Source organism: Bos javanicus, chromosome 1 (genome assembly GCF_032452875.1).
Source record: "Bos javanicus breed banteng chromosome 1, ARS-OSU_banteng_1.0, whole genome shotgun sequence".
Taxonomy (NCBI): domain Eukaryota; kingdom Metazoa; phylum Chordata; class Mammalia; order Artiodactyla; family Bovidae; genus Bos; species Bos javanicus.
In genome coordinates this window covers 8,963,842-8,981,483 of record NC_083868.1, presented here as the reverse complement: position 1 = coordinate 8,981,483, position 17,642 = coordinate 8,963,842, and the positions used below count along the sequence as shown (strand labels likewise).

The 17,642-nt window shown below is 37.7% G+C and overlaps 1 long non-coding RNA gene across 1 annotated transcript; it reads left to right on the top strand.

Moving 5' to 3' along the window:
• The first annotated feature begins 4,765 nt into the window (after positions 1-4,765).
• LOC133254144 (uncharacterized) lies at positions 4,766-13,547 on the top strand. The gene is made up of 3 exons (XR_009738583.1): positions 4,766-4,857; positions 11,045-11,103; positions 13,064-13,547. It is a non-coding gene; the product is annotated as an uncharacterized LOC133254144 (long non-coding RNA).
• Positions 13,548-17,642: the final 4,095 nt, after the last annotated feature.

Here is a 17,642-nt window from a genome sequence, read left to right as displayed (position 1 = left end):
AAATGAAGCATAAGATTTTGGAGCCTTCACAACAAGGAACTAGAAGTATTGAAGTGTCCGATTGGACAAGAATCCATAGTGACTTGAATTAGTTATTTCCAATCATTTATCAGAAGCTAAACATAATAATGCCCCTTAAGGATCACAGCCTTATCATGGTGAAGGGACTTGTGTAACAAGGAAGCTATGAGCCATGCCACGCAGGGCCACCCAAGATGGATCAGATGTAGTGAAGAGTTCTGACAAAGCAGTTCTGACTGGAGGAATGGCAAACTTCCCCAGTATTCTTGCCACGAGAACCCCATGAACAGTGTGAAAAGGCAGAAAGCTATGACACCAGAAGTTGAGCGCCCCCAGGTTGGGAGGTGTCTAGTGTGCTACTGGTAAAGAGTAGAGGGCAATTACTAATAGCTTCAGAAAGAATGAAATGACTGTTGAAAATCCTAAATGATCATGCTGTTAAAGTGCTGCACTCAATATATCAGCAAATTTGGAAAATTTGGCAGTGGCCAAAGGACTGGAGCCGGTCAGTTTTCATTCTAAACCTAAAGAATCATTGCACTACCATACAATTGCTCTCATTTCACATGCTAGCAAAGTTATGCTCACATTCCTTCAAGCTAAGCTTCAGTAGTATGTGAACCAAGAACTTTCAGATGTACAAGCTGGGTTTTGAAGAGATAGAAGAACCAGAGATCAAACTGCCAACATTCACTGGGTCATGGAGAAAGCCAGGAAGTTCCAGAAAAATATCTACAACTTCTTCATTGATGATGTGAAAGCCTTTGATTGTGCAGATCACAACAAACTGGAAATTTTTAAACAGATGGAAATACCAGAACACCTTACCTATCTCCTGAGAAACCTGTATGTAGGTTCAGTTCAATTCAGTTCAGTCACTCAGTCGTGTCCGACTCTTTGCGACCCCATGGACTGCAGTACACCAGGCCTCCCTGTCCATCCTCAACTCCCAGAGCTTACTCACACTCATGCCCATCAAGTTGGTGATGCCATCCAACCATCTCACCCTCTGTTGTCCCCTTCTCCTCCCGCCTTCAGTCTTTCCCAGCATCAGGATTTTTTTCAATGAGTCAGTTCTTCACATCAGGTGGCCAAAGTATTGGAGTTTCAGCTTTAGCATCAGTCTTTCCAATGAATACTCAGGACTGATTTACTTTAGATTGACTGGTTTGGATCTCCTTGTAGTCCAAGTTAAGAAGCAACAGTTAGAAACAGACATGAACAACTAACTGGTTCAAAATTGGGAAAGGAGTATGTCAAGGCTGTATATTGTCACCCTGTTTATCTAACTTATATGCAGAGTACATCATGTGAAATGCCAGGCTGGATGAATCACAAGCTGGATTAAAATTGCCAAGAGATATATCAACAACCTCAGATATACAAATGATGCCACTCTAAAATAGAAAGTGAAGAAGAACAAAAGAGCTTCTTGATGAAGGTGAAAGAGGAGAGTGAAAAAAACTGGCTTAATACTCAACATTCAAAAAACTAAGATCATGGCATCTGGTCTCATTACTTCATTTCAAATAGATGGGGGGAAAATGGAAACAGTGATAGATTTTATTTTCTTGGGCTCTAAAATCACTGAAGACAGTGACTGCAGCCATGAAATTAAGAGGCTTGTTCCTTGGAAGAAAAGGGAAAGGGAAATTCACACATCAACTCTTTGTGATTCCATGGATTGTAGCCTGCCCAGCTCCTCTGTCCATGGAAATCTCCAGGCAAGAATACTGGAGTGGGTTGCCATTTCCTTCTCCAGGGTATTTGCCTAACCCAGGGATCAAACCTGGGTCTCCTGCATTGCAGGCAGATTCTTTACCAACTGAGCTGCTAGGGAAGCCCATGACAAACATAGACAGCATATTAAAAAGCAGAGATATTACTTTGTCAACAAAGGTCCATATAGTCAAAGCTATGGTTTTTCCAGTGGCTATGTGCAGATGTGAGAGCTGGACCATAAAGAAGGCTGAGTGCTGAAGCATTGATGTTTCAAACAGTGGCACTGGAGAAGATGCTTGAGATTCCCTTTGACTGCAAGTGGATAAAACCAGTCAATCCTAAAGGAAATCAACACTTTCAATTCATTGGTAGGACTGATGCTGAAGCTGAAGCTCCAATAATTTGGCCCTGATGTGAAGAAGAACTGACTCATTGGAAAAGATCCTGATGCTGGGAAAAATTGAAGGCAAGAGGAGAAGGGGATAACAGAGGATGAGATGGTTGGATACCATCACTGACTCAGTGGACATGAATTTGAGCAAACTCTGGGAGATAGTGAAGGACAGGGGAGCCTGTCGTGCTGTACTTCATGGGGTTGCAAAGATTTGGACACGACTTAGTGACAACAACAAGAAAGCATACTAATACTAAAATTCACATAGGTATATTGCTCTACAATTTTAAAAGTACCTTCAGTCATGAAATTATTATATGTTACAGCTCATAATTTTCTTGAAAACTTTTATATTTGTGTCTTAACTGAAACATGAACATGAAATACATACATGTAGGCACTTTCAAATTTCTGAGAAGTTTAGAAGCATTTATTTTATCAGTTGAATAATATCCCTTTCAATAAATACATCAAAATATTTCAGGTTTAAAAATAATTGCATAATTAATAAAGAAACATGAAGCAATTAGTATGGTCTTGGGTAAGAATTTGCCTATCTGCTTCAATGTTCAGTCAGTGCTCTTTGGAGATTTTAAATTCTGTAAGCATCTTTATTTAACTGACTCATTTAGAAAGACCCTGATGCTGGGAATGAATGAAGGTGGGAGGAGAAGGGGATGACAGAGGATGAGATGGTTGGATGGCATCACTGACTCGATGGGTGTGACTTTGAGTAAACTCTGGGAGTTGGTGATGGAAAGCGAGGCCTGGCATGGTGCAGTCCATGGGGTCACAAAGAGTTGGACATGAATGAGTGACTGAACTGAACTGAAGCATCTTTGTAGGTGAACCTTACCTTGACAGTCAGTAAAACACTTCTGTGTTCATACCTTATTCAGAGATGTTTTTCTTTCAGGTTATCCTTCTAATCTTATTGTACTATTATGATACTTTCCTGGCTTTCCACCTGAATTTGACCTTCTTGTGTGCTAAAAGATAATTAACAGGGTTAAAATCATTCAGCTCCCCTGAGTGTGCTCACCCCTAAACTGAAAATTTTAAGCATCATATGTTGTAGAGGTTCAGACCCAAAACTTGATCTAATTCACTTTTCCAAGTTGTACATATTCAGTTGATTCATCCTGATACAATCAGATTTAAGGAAAAATCATCTTTGAACTAAAGAAACTCAAAAACTAGAAACAATAAGATGTTCCTTCAATCAAAACTCGGACCAGTCCAGACCATAGTTTAGCTTCACTGAGTGGACTCTAGTCCTCCTTCACCAAATAGTTTGTTTTCTTTCTATATTGCTTCCCTGCATCATGGTTTTTAATCCAGCTCATTGGTTTTGATCTTGGACATAGTTTGCTTTTGTTGCTGTTACTGGTTGTGGTAATTGGTTGGTTGATTTTTAAGTGCATCATGTTGATATATGGACAGAAACCAACATAATATTGTAAAGAATTATCCTTCAATTAAAAGCAAACAAATTTATTTAAAAAAAGAAATAAGCAGGATGGTATGGGGAGGGAGGAGGGAGGAGGGTTCAGGATGGGGAGCACATGTATACCTGTGATGGATTCATTTTGATATTTGGCAAAACTAATACAATTATGTAAAATTTAAAAATAAAATAAAAATTAAAAAAAAAAAGAAATAAGCTAAAAAATAAGTGCATCACGGTGAGAAACCTGTGGTGCTCCCAACTTTTCACGACTATTTTGAAAGAGCACTTTCACTTTTCTTCCTGTTACTGTCTTCTTTCTTGCTGCTTTCTAAATAAATCAAACTTGATTGAACTCAAAGACCTTGTTTTCTTCTTCCTGAAATATGCGGTCCCTGATCGTCGCATGACTACTTTGTTGTCCTCAGAGTCTTTTTAGTTGCCACGTCCTAGGAGGTCTAGTCTACCTTCCAAAGATAACGTAGAAATCCATTGATATAGTGTCACTTCGCTCCAGTTTAGACCTAGTCACTTGTCTCATTCATTTTTGTTGTTGTTGTTTTTTCCTATTTATTTAGTTTTTATCTCCTTCTGTAGCGATACTAATGAATGGATACATAAATAGGTGGAAATATGTAAGTACAGCCTTCCATTTCTGAACATTTTTCAAGGCAAGATGATATGGCTGACCTATAATTTCATATTTCTATGTATCTCCAGCTCATTTGTAAGGATATGATGTAAACAATACCCTAAGACAGAAATGTCTCTGGCCCCTTCCAAAGCCAGTTTCTGTTTTTCACCCACCAAATTCAATTACCCTGTAGGATCCTTATCGAGATCCATTCTCCCATTCATTGCCCTTATATTTAATGTGTTTGAGACTTATTTTTCACCCACTGCCTGCTCATCAACAGCTCATATTGTGAAGAAACGCAGGTCTCTGTGTTGATGTATCATGAGTCCCTTGCCAGAGTGTTAAGTTTTCTCTAGTGTTTCACTATCATATGTGTTTTCTTTATTCATGTAAGTTATCCACTATATAGACTTTCATGTTTTCCAAGAAATACTCCATTGTGGCTACATTTCAGAGCAAAGTTGTTGTAAGAGCAATTTCTGAGAAGAAGATTCATTTTCTTCTTCTTCTTCTTTTTTTTTTTTTAACTTTGCACAAGTATCCATCTGAAAACAGTTACAGAAGCCCTGGGAACAAACTGGCTGACACTTCTGCGTTGCTCATCACCTCAGTGAAGATCCAGCGGACGGCCACCCTGTAAGTCACAGACTGAGTTTTCCATGGTCACTGACAGCATCATCTTTCTGGAGTCTTCAGTTGTTTTTATGGTTTCTGTATACTTTTTTGATTGACATTTAGGAAATGAACTTGTCTTTAAAGCTCTTCTCTTGTTTAGCAGATACATGATATGTCCTTAGGAAATTAGAGATTCCTTTTGAGTTTTTAAAGAAGAGATCCAGTATATTTAGAATGCTGGAATCCATTTCCAAAGACTCAGATAGGAGAGGGGAAGGGCGTAACCACTGGCTACAAACTAGTTCCTTTTAGGGTGTGTGAGATAGTGTGGGAAACTTGACTTTCTGTTTCAGAGTTTAAAATAATTTTCTGAGGAAGAACATCTTTTCCAAATCATCTGAATTATCCAGGGAGTTTTTCTTTCTAAGTGATTATTCTATGAAGGTAAGGGAGTGGTTCAGCCAAATCTACACTTTCTCATTTGGATAAACTTTAATGGCCTCTACTAAAGAGTTTGAATTTCCAATTTTTTGGATTCTCTGTCCAGCTGTTGCATAATGGAAATTTACTTTTAGAATATATTTAGAGAATATAAGTCCTTCCAAGTGCTTCTATAACAAGTGTCTCTATAAAACTGAATAGCAATTGTAGCCTTGAAAAATATTAGAAATGCATATCTTTGGTATATTGCAATTATAAAGGGAAGATCTGCATTACTTCTTAATTGTAGTTATTTTCTAAAATGAGTTTGAGTTTCACATGTGTTTGCTTAAGGGTGTAATGGAGCTAATCTTCCTTTTGTGGTAAAAAGTACTTGAACAGTGTCTGTGTGTGGTTTTTTTTTTTTTTCTTTTCTTTTCAAAGGAAGTACATTCTAACCATTGCTTAATATCTGGCAGTCATTGAAGCAAAAGAAAAAAAAAACATTTAATATTCTTTGCATGATTTTCCATCCAAATAATAATATCAAAATACCCAGACACTGGTTATGAAAATATAGAAATTGTGGCAACAGCCAATTAGTTCCCAGAAAGTCTTACACTTTCATAATTTTTTCCATAATAATCAGGCATTGGAAAATCTTCTGGTACACACACAAGTCATAGTAAGGCTAATAGGTCAAATGAACCTAAACTCTCTTCCTATTTCCGACAAAGTATAAAACAGCATTTCCAGAACAAGAACAACACAAAAGCAATCAAATCAATGTACAGTCAATAAATACACAGTCACTGTGAAACAAAGATGCTATCTTATTTATATTTGCCTCAAGGACATATTAAGTGTCCCAAATATTTCAGCATCCAATGTATCTCTGGCCTGAGGAAGCATGCAGGAGGGGAAAATCAGACTGTTTTCCAATTTTTTTTCAAAAGGCTTTCTACTTGCTTCCAGGTCTGATCTATCATTTCTACAGTGTCATGTCTTAGAAATGGACACCCGTTGGCAACACGTTTCCTCCTGACTCTGTGCTGTGGAGATGAATAGGAAAAGGAAAATTTTAGGATCGAGAAGTTGATCTGTTTCAAAAGTTTTCTTCCTTAGAGTAACTTTGTAAAACTAAATAATAAGTGTCCTCTTCTGAAAATATGTTACATTCATATTAATGAAAGTGAAAAGTTGCAGTCCTTCAGTCCTGGGGATATTCCAGGGTTGGGAAGGTCCCCTGGAGAAGGAGATGTCAACCCACTCCAGTATTCTTGCCCAGAGAATCCCATGAACAGGGGAGCCTGGTGGGCTATATTCCATGGGATCATAAAGAGACAGACATGACTGAAGTGACTTAAGACACACAGCACACAGATTAAGAAAGTGAAATATAGAAAGGATAAACAAATTGCTCACAACCACATGGTTTATAGGAGAATTCCATAGCTCAGTTGGTAAAGCATCTGCATGCAATGCAGGAGACTCCAGTTCGATTCCTGGGTTGGGAAGATCTGCTGGAGAAGGGAAAAAGCTAGGCACTCCAGTATTCTGGCCTGGAGAACTCCATGGGATGTACAGTGACTTCCCTGGGGGCTCAGACGGTAAAGTATCTGCCTACAAGGTGGGAGACCCGGGTTCAATCCCTGGGTCAGGAAGATCTGGAGAAGGAAATGGCAACTCACTCCAGTATTCATGCCTGGAAAATCCCATGGATGGAGAAGCCGGGTGGGCTACAGTCCACGGGGTCACAAAGAGTCAGACACTATTGAGCGACTTCACTTTTCTTTATGTGGTTTGTAAGTGATGGGTCCAGGATATGAAACTTTCAGATTCTTCAAACTTGGCCACTACATAATACATGCCCGAAAACATCTGCAAGATAGTTCTATGATGCAGTTACCTGTGGTTAGTATTCACTAGACATTTGATAAATGAATAAAAATATAGTAGAATATACAAAATGTATTTTTATGGTAAGTGAATTATTGGCAAGTAGAAGAAAAAGCTACAATTAGTTGGCTATTATTTATAACTTACTTTATGTCATAAAATGCTATAGATAGGCAGAAAAATATCCTCAAGAGTATTCTAAGATTATCCATATTTGAGAGTAAATAATGTTACTGTTGGAACAAGGGTGACTCAGAGTGTTTATGTGCTTAAATGGCTTTTTGATTTTCAAACGTGTAGGTTTTGAATTTTGGTTGCATCATTTGTTTTTGTTTGCACTTCCTCTTATCGTTGTGTTTACCATTTAAATCTCATGGTTTATAGGGACCTTCTGTTACCACCCACCCAATAGACACGTGTGGATGTACTCAGTCATGCCCGACTCTTTGCAACCGCACGGACTGTAGCCGGCCAGGCTCCAGCTGTCCATGGGATTGTTCAGGCAAGAATACTGAAGTGGGTTGCCATTTTCTCCTCCAGAGGACCTTCCTGATCCAGGGATCAAGTTTGCATCTCCTGAGTCTCCTTCATGGGCAGGCAGATTCTTTCCCACACCTGGGAAGCCCCTTAAACTTTAGACTCAGCCATAATCTATAAGTGCAAAATATGTTGTTCTTGTTTTTATTTTAAAGTTATTTTTATATCACTAAAAAGAAATAATTAACAATTATTTTACTCATTTATTTTTTTACATCCTTCCTTTCTTTACATAGATTTGATATCTGACCCATATATTTTCAATTCTCCCCGAATAACTTTTTTTTATATTTCTTTCAAGATATTTCTTTTGTTGATGAATATCCTAAATTTTTGTTTTTCTGAGAAAGTTTTTTTTTTCTTTACTTCTGAGGCATAATTTGGCTTGACAAAGAATTCTGTGTTGTTAGCTTTAAAAAAAAGAATGAAATTTGTCACAGCCCACTTCTTGTGAGTTATCTGTTGAGAAGTCTCATATAATTGTTTCTTCCTCTGCAGATAAGGTGTTATTTCTCTGTCTTTTAAAATATTTTTATTTTCTTAAATTTGAATACATTATCCCTACTGTGGATTTTTCAGTATTTAAGTATTTAGCTTGCTTGATATTCTCTGAGCTTCCAGCATCTATTCTTTATTATTTGTCATTAATTTTGGAAAATATTTGGCTAAATCTTTCTCTTCATTCTGTTTTTTTTCTCCTTTTAGTATTCTAATTGCACATGAGTTACATCTTCTGAAATTGTCCTATGGCTCACTCTCTTTTCTTTTTTTCCTATTCCTTTTTCTCCCTGTGTTTAAGTTTGGGAGGTTTCTATTGTCATATATTCTAGCTCACTGATCTTTTCCTCAGCTGTGTCCAGTCTACTGATGAGATGATCAAAGGATTCTTCAAACCTGTTCCGGTATTTTTTCATTTCCAGTATTTACTCTTAATTCTTTCTTAGTGTTTCCATCTAACCCATCTGTTCTTCCACGTTGTCAATTTTTTTCCATTAGGGTTCATAACAAGTTAATCATAGCTATTTTAAATTCTCTGATAATTTCAATATCTGTTTAATATCAGTCTATTTCTGATAATTTGCTTTGTCTCTTCGGACTCTTTATTGGCTTTTAGCACATTTTGCAATTTTGTTAAAATCTGGACTAGATGTATTGGGTAAATAGGTCTTTGGTGTGATGGTGTATGTTTATCTAGGAGTTTACATCTGCTGGATCATGGAAAAAGCAAGAGAGTTCCAGAAAAACATCTATTTTGGCTTCATTGACTATGCCAAAGCCTTTGACTGTGTGGATCACAATAAACTTTGGAAAATTCTGAAATAGATGGGAATACCAGACCACCTGACCTGCCTCTTGAGAAATCTGTATGCAGGTCAGGAAGCAACAGTTAGAACTGGACATGGAACAACAGACTGGTTCCAAATAGGAAAAGGAGTTCGTCAAGGCTGTATATTGTCACCCTGTTTATTTAACTTCTATGCAGAGTACATCATGAGAAACGCTGGGCTGGAAGAAGCACAAGCTGGAATCATGATTACCAGGAGAAATATCAATAACCTCAGATATGCAGATGACACCACCCTTATGGCAGAAAGTGAGGAGGAACTAAAAAGCCTCTTGATGAAAGTGAAAGTGGAGAGTGAAAAAGTTGGCTTAAAGCTCAACATTCAGAAAACGAAGATCATGGCATCTGGTCCCATCACTTCATGGGAAATAGATGGGGAAACAGTGGAAACAGTGTCAGACTTTCTTTTTGGGGCTCCAAAATCACTGCAGATGGTGACTGCAGCCATGAAATTAAAAGACGCTTACTCTTTGGAAGGAAAGTTACGACCAACCTAGATAGAATATTCAAAAGCAGAGACATTACTTTGCCAACAAAGGTTCGTCTAGTCAAGGCTATGGTTTTTCCTGTGGTCATGTATGGATGTGAGAGTTGTACTGTGAAGAAGGCTGAGCGCCTAAGAATTGATGCTTTTGAACTGTGGTGTTGGAGAAGACTCTTGAGAGTCCCTTGGACTGCAAGGAGATCCAACCAGTCCATTCTGAAGGAGATCAGCCCTGGGATTTCTTTGGAAGGAATGATGCTAAAGCTGAAACTCCAGTACTTTGGCCACCTCCTGTGAAGAGTTGACTCATTGGAAAAGACTCTGCTGCTGGGAAGGATTGGGGTCAGGAGGAGAAGGGGACAATAGAGGATGAGATGGCTGGATGACATCACTGACTCGATGGCCGTGAGTCTGAGTGAACTCCAGGAGTTGGTGATGGACAGGGAGGCCTGGCGTGCTGCGATTCATGGGATCGCAAAAAGTTGGACATGACTGAGCAACTGAACTGAACTGAACTGATTGCTTGACATAACTGAAGGTGCCAAAGTTTTCAAAGTCCTCTGGTGTCTTAGATTTTGTTTTTCATGTTGTCTTTGGGATTTGCTAAGAGATCTCTCACAGATAGTCTGTGTCCTGCACTCTTTTCATCTGTAATCTACTGTTATAACCTGGATCTCTGTTAGTGTTGGAGTAGAATGTGGAAGAGAATAATTGTTCTATAATTTTACGTTTAAATCTCAGTATTTAACTTGATTTGTAACCAACCTTAATTGTGATTTTAACCAATGTCTTATCACTCCCCACTGACCCCATCCTTAGGTGAAACAGGAAGACTAGAGGGGCTGGATTTCAGCTGGTGCCCTGTCATCGATCAGACAAGGTTCTGGTCAAATCCTTTTCAGTGGAAAGTTGGCTTTGTTATAATATCTTGAGTGTATTTCTAATGTCTAGGCCCTCTCCTGGATAGAGCCACATACAATCTTTCTTGAGCCATCACCATAATAATCTGGTAAGATTTTTAGAAGTGGGACCTATAAAAATCCAAAGATTTTCTCCGTTTTACACTAGTCTTACATTTAGTCTTCAGAAATTTGTCAAAACTCCCATTCAAGTGTTCTTAGTTGCTGGTTTGAGCAGCATCTATCCCAGATTAGGAGACCTCACTATGACTCTCAAATTTGCTGTCTCTTTAGATTACAGTCTAGTGTTTTGTACTTCAATTCGATTTCTCTAAGTCTAAGAAAAGTCTTTATTTTTTAATTTACTCAGCCTTTTATTATTATAACTATGCAGTGAAAACCTCTAGGCTCTTTACATATTAGACTTAGCATCAGGACCTCCTTTTTTAATATTATCAGTTTTGATGGCAAATGTGATTGAAAAGACAAAAAATTACCTGCTTTAAGATATTTCCATTTTAGCAATTAAAAATAAATTATTGTAGTTGATTTATAATGTTTTATTTTCAGTTACATAGCAAAGTGAATTAGTTATACATATATCCACTTTTTTTTTTTTTTTAGGTTCTTTTCTGACAGGTCATTACAGAGAATTGGGCGGAGTTCCCTGTGCTATGCAACAGGTTTGTATTAGTTATCTATTTTATATATAGCAGTGTGTATGTGTCAGTTCCCTGTCAGCTTGCTATTGCAAATAGCAGTGCAGTGAACATGGGGGTGCATATATCTTTTTGAACTGGAGTTTTCTCTGGGTATACATACACCCAGGCGTGGGGTTGTTCCCTTCTCCCCACACCTTTTACAGCATTTGTTGCTTATAGATCTTTGGATGCTGGCCATTCTGACTAACGTTAAGTGACACCTTTCGGTAGTTTTTTTTATATTTCTCTAATAAATAGTGATACTGAGCTTCTTTTCATGTGCTTTTTGGTCACACTGAGAGATGTGTTGAGAAAAGAAACAGCAGTTTTACAGGGAAAGCCAGCAGATGGAGTAAATGGCAAGCTAGTGTCTAAAGAACCATTTTACCTGAGTTAAAATTCAGGCTTCTTTTATAGTAAGAGCTGGTGGCAAGGGCAGGCATAACTGGCTGTTGCAGACTTCCTGGTGCCGGCCACACTCTAGAGGGTATGTGATAATCCTTTGTTCTTGCAGCTGTCTGGTTAAGTCTAGTCACTGTTTTCCTGCAAACCCCCAATACAACAAATGTCATTTTCTGTTCTGCAACATTTTGTCTCTGTGTGAATGAAAAGTGTTATGGCTTTAAAGGTCCAGCCTAGAGGCAGAGCCTTGGTAAAAGGCTATATGCATGTTTCACGTTATAGGAAACATTCTATTAGACAACGTTTCACAGCCCGCATGACTAAGCACAGACGACAGAGCACAAAACTTAGAGCTAAAGGAATATCCAACATGGCGTCAGATTGCTCTCCTCTGTTATTAAAGGAAGAGTCAACTGATGCAGAAAACGTCATTGTCTTATTTTAAGATTTTCTACAGCTATTCCAACCTTCACGCAATCACCACCCTGATCACTCAGATATTAGAGACAAATCCTCTACAACAAAAAAATTACTATTTTCACTTTCATGCATTGGAGAAGGAAATGGCAACCCACTCCAGTGTTCTTGCCTGGAGAGTCCCAGAGATGGGGGAGCCTTGTGGGCTGTCGTCTCTGTGGTCGCACAGAGTTGGACACAACTGAAGCGACTTAGCAGCAGTAGCAGCAAAGGTTCAGATGATGCTTAGCATTTTTTAACAGTAAAGCATTTTTTAAATTGAACTATGTACATTTTCTAAGACATAATCCTATTTCACACTTAGTAGACTATAGAATAGTCCAAACATAACTTTTATACACCCTGGCACCAGAAATTTCACATGACTTGCTTTATTGATTTATTCATTTTATGGTGGTGATCTGGAACCACTCCTGCAACATCCCCCTGACATATATAAAATATGTAGATATATTTATGGATACATACATATTCTGAAGGCAGACCAAATACATTCGTCTACTTAAGAAATTAGAAAATGATGTTCTACATATCTAGATCAGAGGTCAGAAAACCATGACTTATGGACCAAATCCAGCTCATAGCTTTTTATTTTTGTAAAAAGAGCTTTATTGGAACACAGACATCTCATTTATTTACATATGATTTATGGCTACTTTCTGGTGTAAAATAACAGAGGTTTTTTGCAACAGAGACTTTATGAACCACAAAGCTAGAATATTATTTATCTTTCTTTGCAGAGAAAGTTTGCCTATCTAGATGCATTCTGATTTAACACAATATGATATCAAAATTTAATATTTTGGCAGGGAATATAAAGTGACAGTGAAAGTCACTCAGTCTTGTCTGACTCTTTGTGAGCCCATTATACAGTCCATGGAAATCTCCAGGCCAGAATACTGCAGTGGGTAGCCTTTCCCTTCTCCAGAGGATCTTCCCAAACCAGGGATTGAACTCAGGTCTCCCATATTGCAGGTGGCTTCTTTACCAGCTCAGCCACAAGCCCCCAAGGGAAGGCATGGAATATATTTTAATTAATTAATAATTGAATATTCTTTGGAAGGACTGATGCTGAAGCTGAAGCTCCAATATTTTGGCCACCTGATGTGAAGAACTGACTCATTGGAAAAGGCCCTGATGCTGGGAAAGATTGAAGCCAGGAGGAGAAGGGGACAACAGAGGATGACATGGTTGGAGGGCATCACCGAATTGATGGACATGAATCTGATCAACCTCTGGGAGTTGGTGATGGACAGGGAAGCCTGGCATGCTGTAGTCCATGGGGTCGCAAAGAGTCGGACATGACAGAGAGACTGAACTAAACTGAACTGAATGGAAAAGAATTGAAATTTCTGAGAACATATTTATTTTCCCAAAAAGTATATAACTATACTCAAGTCTTTACTTAAGTAATTTAGATTTTCATCAGTTTAGGAAATACTGGCACCTTGGAGCTGGTTTTATGGTGTTAAATTCTTTTTATCATTGCACATAAGTAGTAAAGCACAATAAATTTAATAAAAATAAAGAAAAAGTCCTAATATGAGTTAAAGGCATCTAGTATTTTATATGAAAATCCATAAAATAAAATATTTGAGTATCTTCTTTAGTATTAAGTATATATTAAACAGATTGCATAAATTTTTTAAATGTGTTAGGCCAAAAGATTTGAATTTGAGAACTTTGGTTTTACCTATTAAATATCTATTTTTCACCATACTTAATAGATGGAAAAGAATGTTATTGGTATATTTATTTTATTTATTGATATGACTTTTTTCCAAGCATCATAATGATGAATAAATTGAAAGGGGTTTTCTGAATACTGCTCTCCACACAAAGGTAAACAATTAAGTATGACTCACATCTTGAACTCATGTGTCATTTAGTGTTTATCGTCATTTGTAACAAGTTTGAATGTGACAATAGCAATCTTCACTTATCATACAGTTTGAGCTTTCATTTAGGTTGGTGGATGCTATGAAAATTAATTAGTGAAAAGAGGGAAGCAGCTGATAGAGTAAGGTCGTGTTATAAACAACACTCTTAAGGAGATAAAAGTTCACTAGTCCATCCTAAAGGAAATCAGTCCTGAATACTCATTGGAAGGACTGATGCTGAAGCTGAAATCCAATACTTTGGCCACCTGATTCGAAGAACTGACAAAAAAGCCAGGTTTTTCTGTCCATGGGGTTTTCCAGGCAAATATAGTTGAGTGGGTTGCATTTCCTGCTCCAGGGGATCTTTCCAACCCAGGGATCAACCCTGTGTCTCCTGCATCTGCTGCACTGGCAGGCAAATTCCTTACCACTGAGCCATCTGGGAAGCCCCAGTCAGGCCTTACCCTAAAAAATACTCAAACAACCCAAGGGACTTAAAAAAGAACAAAATTCCAACCCTGATTCAGACTCCAATGAAAATTCATAATAGTATTCCTGAAATTCTTCATTGTAAGTCATAATAAGAACTTTCAAATAAGAAAGGCAAGAATATTGTGGGGAGTTCAATTATAACCCACTTCAATCTATTTTTTTTAATGTTGCTAAAACCAAATATATGTTGTTTTACTCAACAGAAAAATAACAATTTATTTTAGAAAATTCCAGTTTCTAAAAGAGTACAAACACTCAAAAAATTAACTTTGGTAAAAATATTTCATACCGTTAAATTTTGATTCTGTTTTCCACCTATCTATATCAACTTAAAGCACTGCATATATATAGGGGCTGCTTTTGAGGGACAAGCAATCTGTGTGAATTGGGACCCACACATCCTTTTCATCCAAAACTCCCTGGAGGCCCCAGCAATAATCTTCCCCAGATACTTCCCTCCACAGCTCCCCATTGTCCAAACCCCCACAGAATTTAGTGAAACCAAAAGCTTTTAAAATTACATATCCTTCCCACTGAAATATACCAGTCCTTTCTCCTCATTATGTCAGGACTGCTCTCTGTGTTCACCATCAAAAATTTAATGCCTTTATGGAATTTCTATACTTTGATCAAATAGAAGAAATCTATGTTTTGGTAAAACATGGTCTTTGTCGTCACCCAAACATATCTTAAGAGCAACTGCCTCCAGAAAACAACAGCCTTGCTATGGCAATTCGTAACAATCCTCTGTATACTGGTTATCAGTCTTTCATTTTGACATAATGGAAAATGTAACTCCAATTAGTTCAAGCAATAAAGTGGATTTACTGGCTCTGCTATCTGGAGAGTTCAAAGGCTCATGTTTTATTTGGTTTTTTGCTTTGCTACCTCATCAGGAAGCAGGATCCTTTTATGAGTCTACTTTGCCTCTCATAATGAGCTCTTTTTATCCTAAGGCTGATTTACTCCTGAGAAAGAAGATAACCATAGCAGTATGCACATTTCTGCCATGCCCCACCTTGAAAGGTTCAGAGAGAGCATACTACTTTAGAAATGTTTTCTCTAGTCTCATTTGCTGAGTCCCATGGATACTGATTAATGTTATGCCGGTTAGCTCAGCTTTGACACCCACGTTTCATCATAAAACACAGATTGTATGAAGGGTGCATGTACACTAAAACAAGTGTAATTATCCAGAGACAGGGCTGTGAATATTAGAGAAGAAATGAAAATATCCCTGACATACTAAGTCATCAAATTACACTCCTAGCCAACTATCAAGTCTAATTCTTAATCTTGTTAGTGTCTCTTTTAAAAAATAACTTGGTCAAAGGCATCATTTCCAGAAGTTAAAAAGTATGCACCTTCAGTTGCTAAGGACACCTGTCAACTATTCATAGAAAAGTCATTTTGGTTCACATATTTGTATGTACTTCTTTCTTTAGACTGTAGAAGACAAACCAGGAAGAAATGTTCCAATTCAATTACACAAAACATATCAATTAGGAATCATCCACTTGTATGAAGGTTAACCTATCAGTCTACTAATGAAGAGACCAGTAGTGCAATTCACTACACCTACCATGAGCTACTTTACCTTGATACCACATACTGAAATAACAGAAGGCACAATGATCTCAAAATCAATTTTCCAACAATAAGGATGAATCTCCCTTCTGTGTTGATAATGGTATACCTGGAATCAATTAAAGGGATTTGTCATGATCAATTGATATTTATCTATATTTTTAAAATAATACCTTTTTTTCGTTTGTCCTTAAAGTTACTAGAAGCCCCTAACCAGTTTTTCCCTCTTATTCAAATATTTCCTTCTGAAAAAACAAAATAAAACAAACAAACAGAAATCTATATTTGAGTGAATTCCATGGTAATGCTTAAAGTTATCTTGTTCTTTGTGTACATAGTTAATAAAGTGTCCACCTAATGATGTGTCTACCTAAAGCATCTACTGTATGCTTTCTACTTGTCAAGATTGCATTTTTAACCAAGTGGGAAAAAAAGGAAAAAAAAAATCAAAGGAAATCATTCTTGAAGGAGCCCACTGATTAATGGAGCTATGCCAATGGAAAATTAGAAGGAGAAGAGATAATTCCTGCCCTGGAGCACCAGAGGAAAAGGTGGGACTGAGAGTAAATCAGCTTTGGATACCTAGGGATAAGAACATGGAGGATTTATCTTTTACTTGGAAATAAATGTATAAATCAGATTTAGCTTTACGGGAAAATATTAAGAAAAGATTTCAAAAAGATGGCATGTGTACAGGTATGGTTCCACATCTAACTGCAGAAAGTTATAACTGGAAAATGGTTAATGTGAGTTAAAGAGAGTATAGGCCAGATTACAAAATACTTTGAATATTGTGAAATGTGTTTAGATTTTAACCTGCTAGAATGTTGAACTTGAGAATTAAATTGATAAATTTTCATGTGAGAAAAATCTGTCTGTCTTTAGCACTATGAAAGAGTGATTGGCTTAGGGCAAGCAGAGAGCATGCTGCACAAGACTCAAAGGAAAATCAAAGCAAAGAGGCAATTAGAAAAAAATCTAGGCTAGTAGAATAAACCTAGGGCAAGAATGCTTGAATAAGTGCAAAATACTTTTAGCAGAAAGTTGTTTTAGTAGAAAGGAAGAGGAAGAAGTTTATAAAGACATCAGGTCATGTTTTGAACTACAAGAAATCTACTTGCAGAAATGGCAAGAAAGGTTGAGTTTTATTCATTCAGTTCAGTTCAGTTCAGTCACTCAGTCGTGTCTGACTCTTTGCGACCCCATGAATCGCAGCATGCCAGGCCTCCCCGTCCATCACCAACTCCCAGAATTCACTCAGACTCACGGCCATCAAGTCAGTGATGCCATCCAGCCATCTCATCCTCTGTTGTCCCCTTCTCCTCCTGCCCCCAATCTCTCCCAGCATCAGTCTTTTCCAATGAGTCAACTCTTCACATGAGGTGGCCAAAGTACTGGAGTTTCAGCTTTAGCATCATTCCTTCCAAAGAACACCCAGGACTGATCTCCTTTAGAATGGACTGGTTGGATCTCCTTGCAGTCCAAGGGACTCTCAAGAGTCTTCTCCAACACCACAGTTCAAAAGCATCAATTCTTTGGCGCTCAGCCTTCTTCACAGTCCAACTCTCACATCCATACATGACCACAGGAAAAACCATAGCCTACTGCATCTCTAAAACTATACAAGATAATTGTCATTTACACCCGAATTTTTGTTTTATATCACTGCCACAAGACACTCAA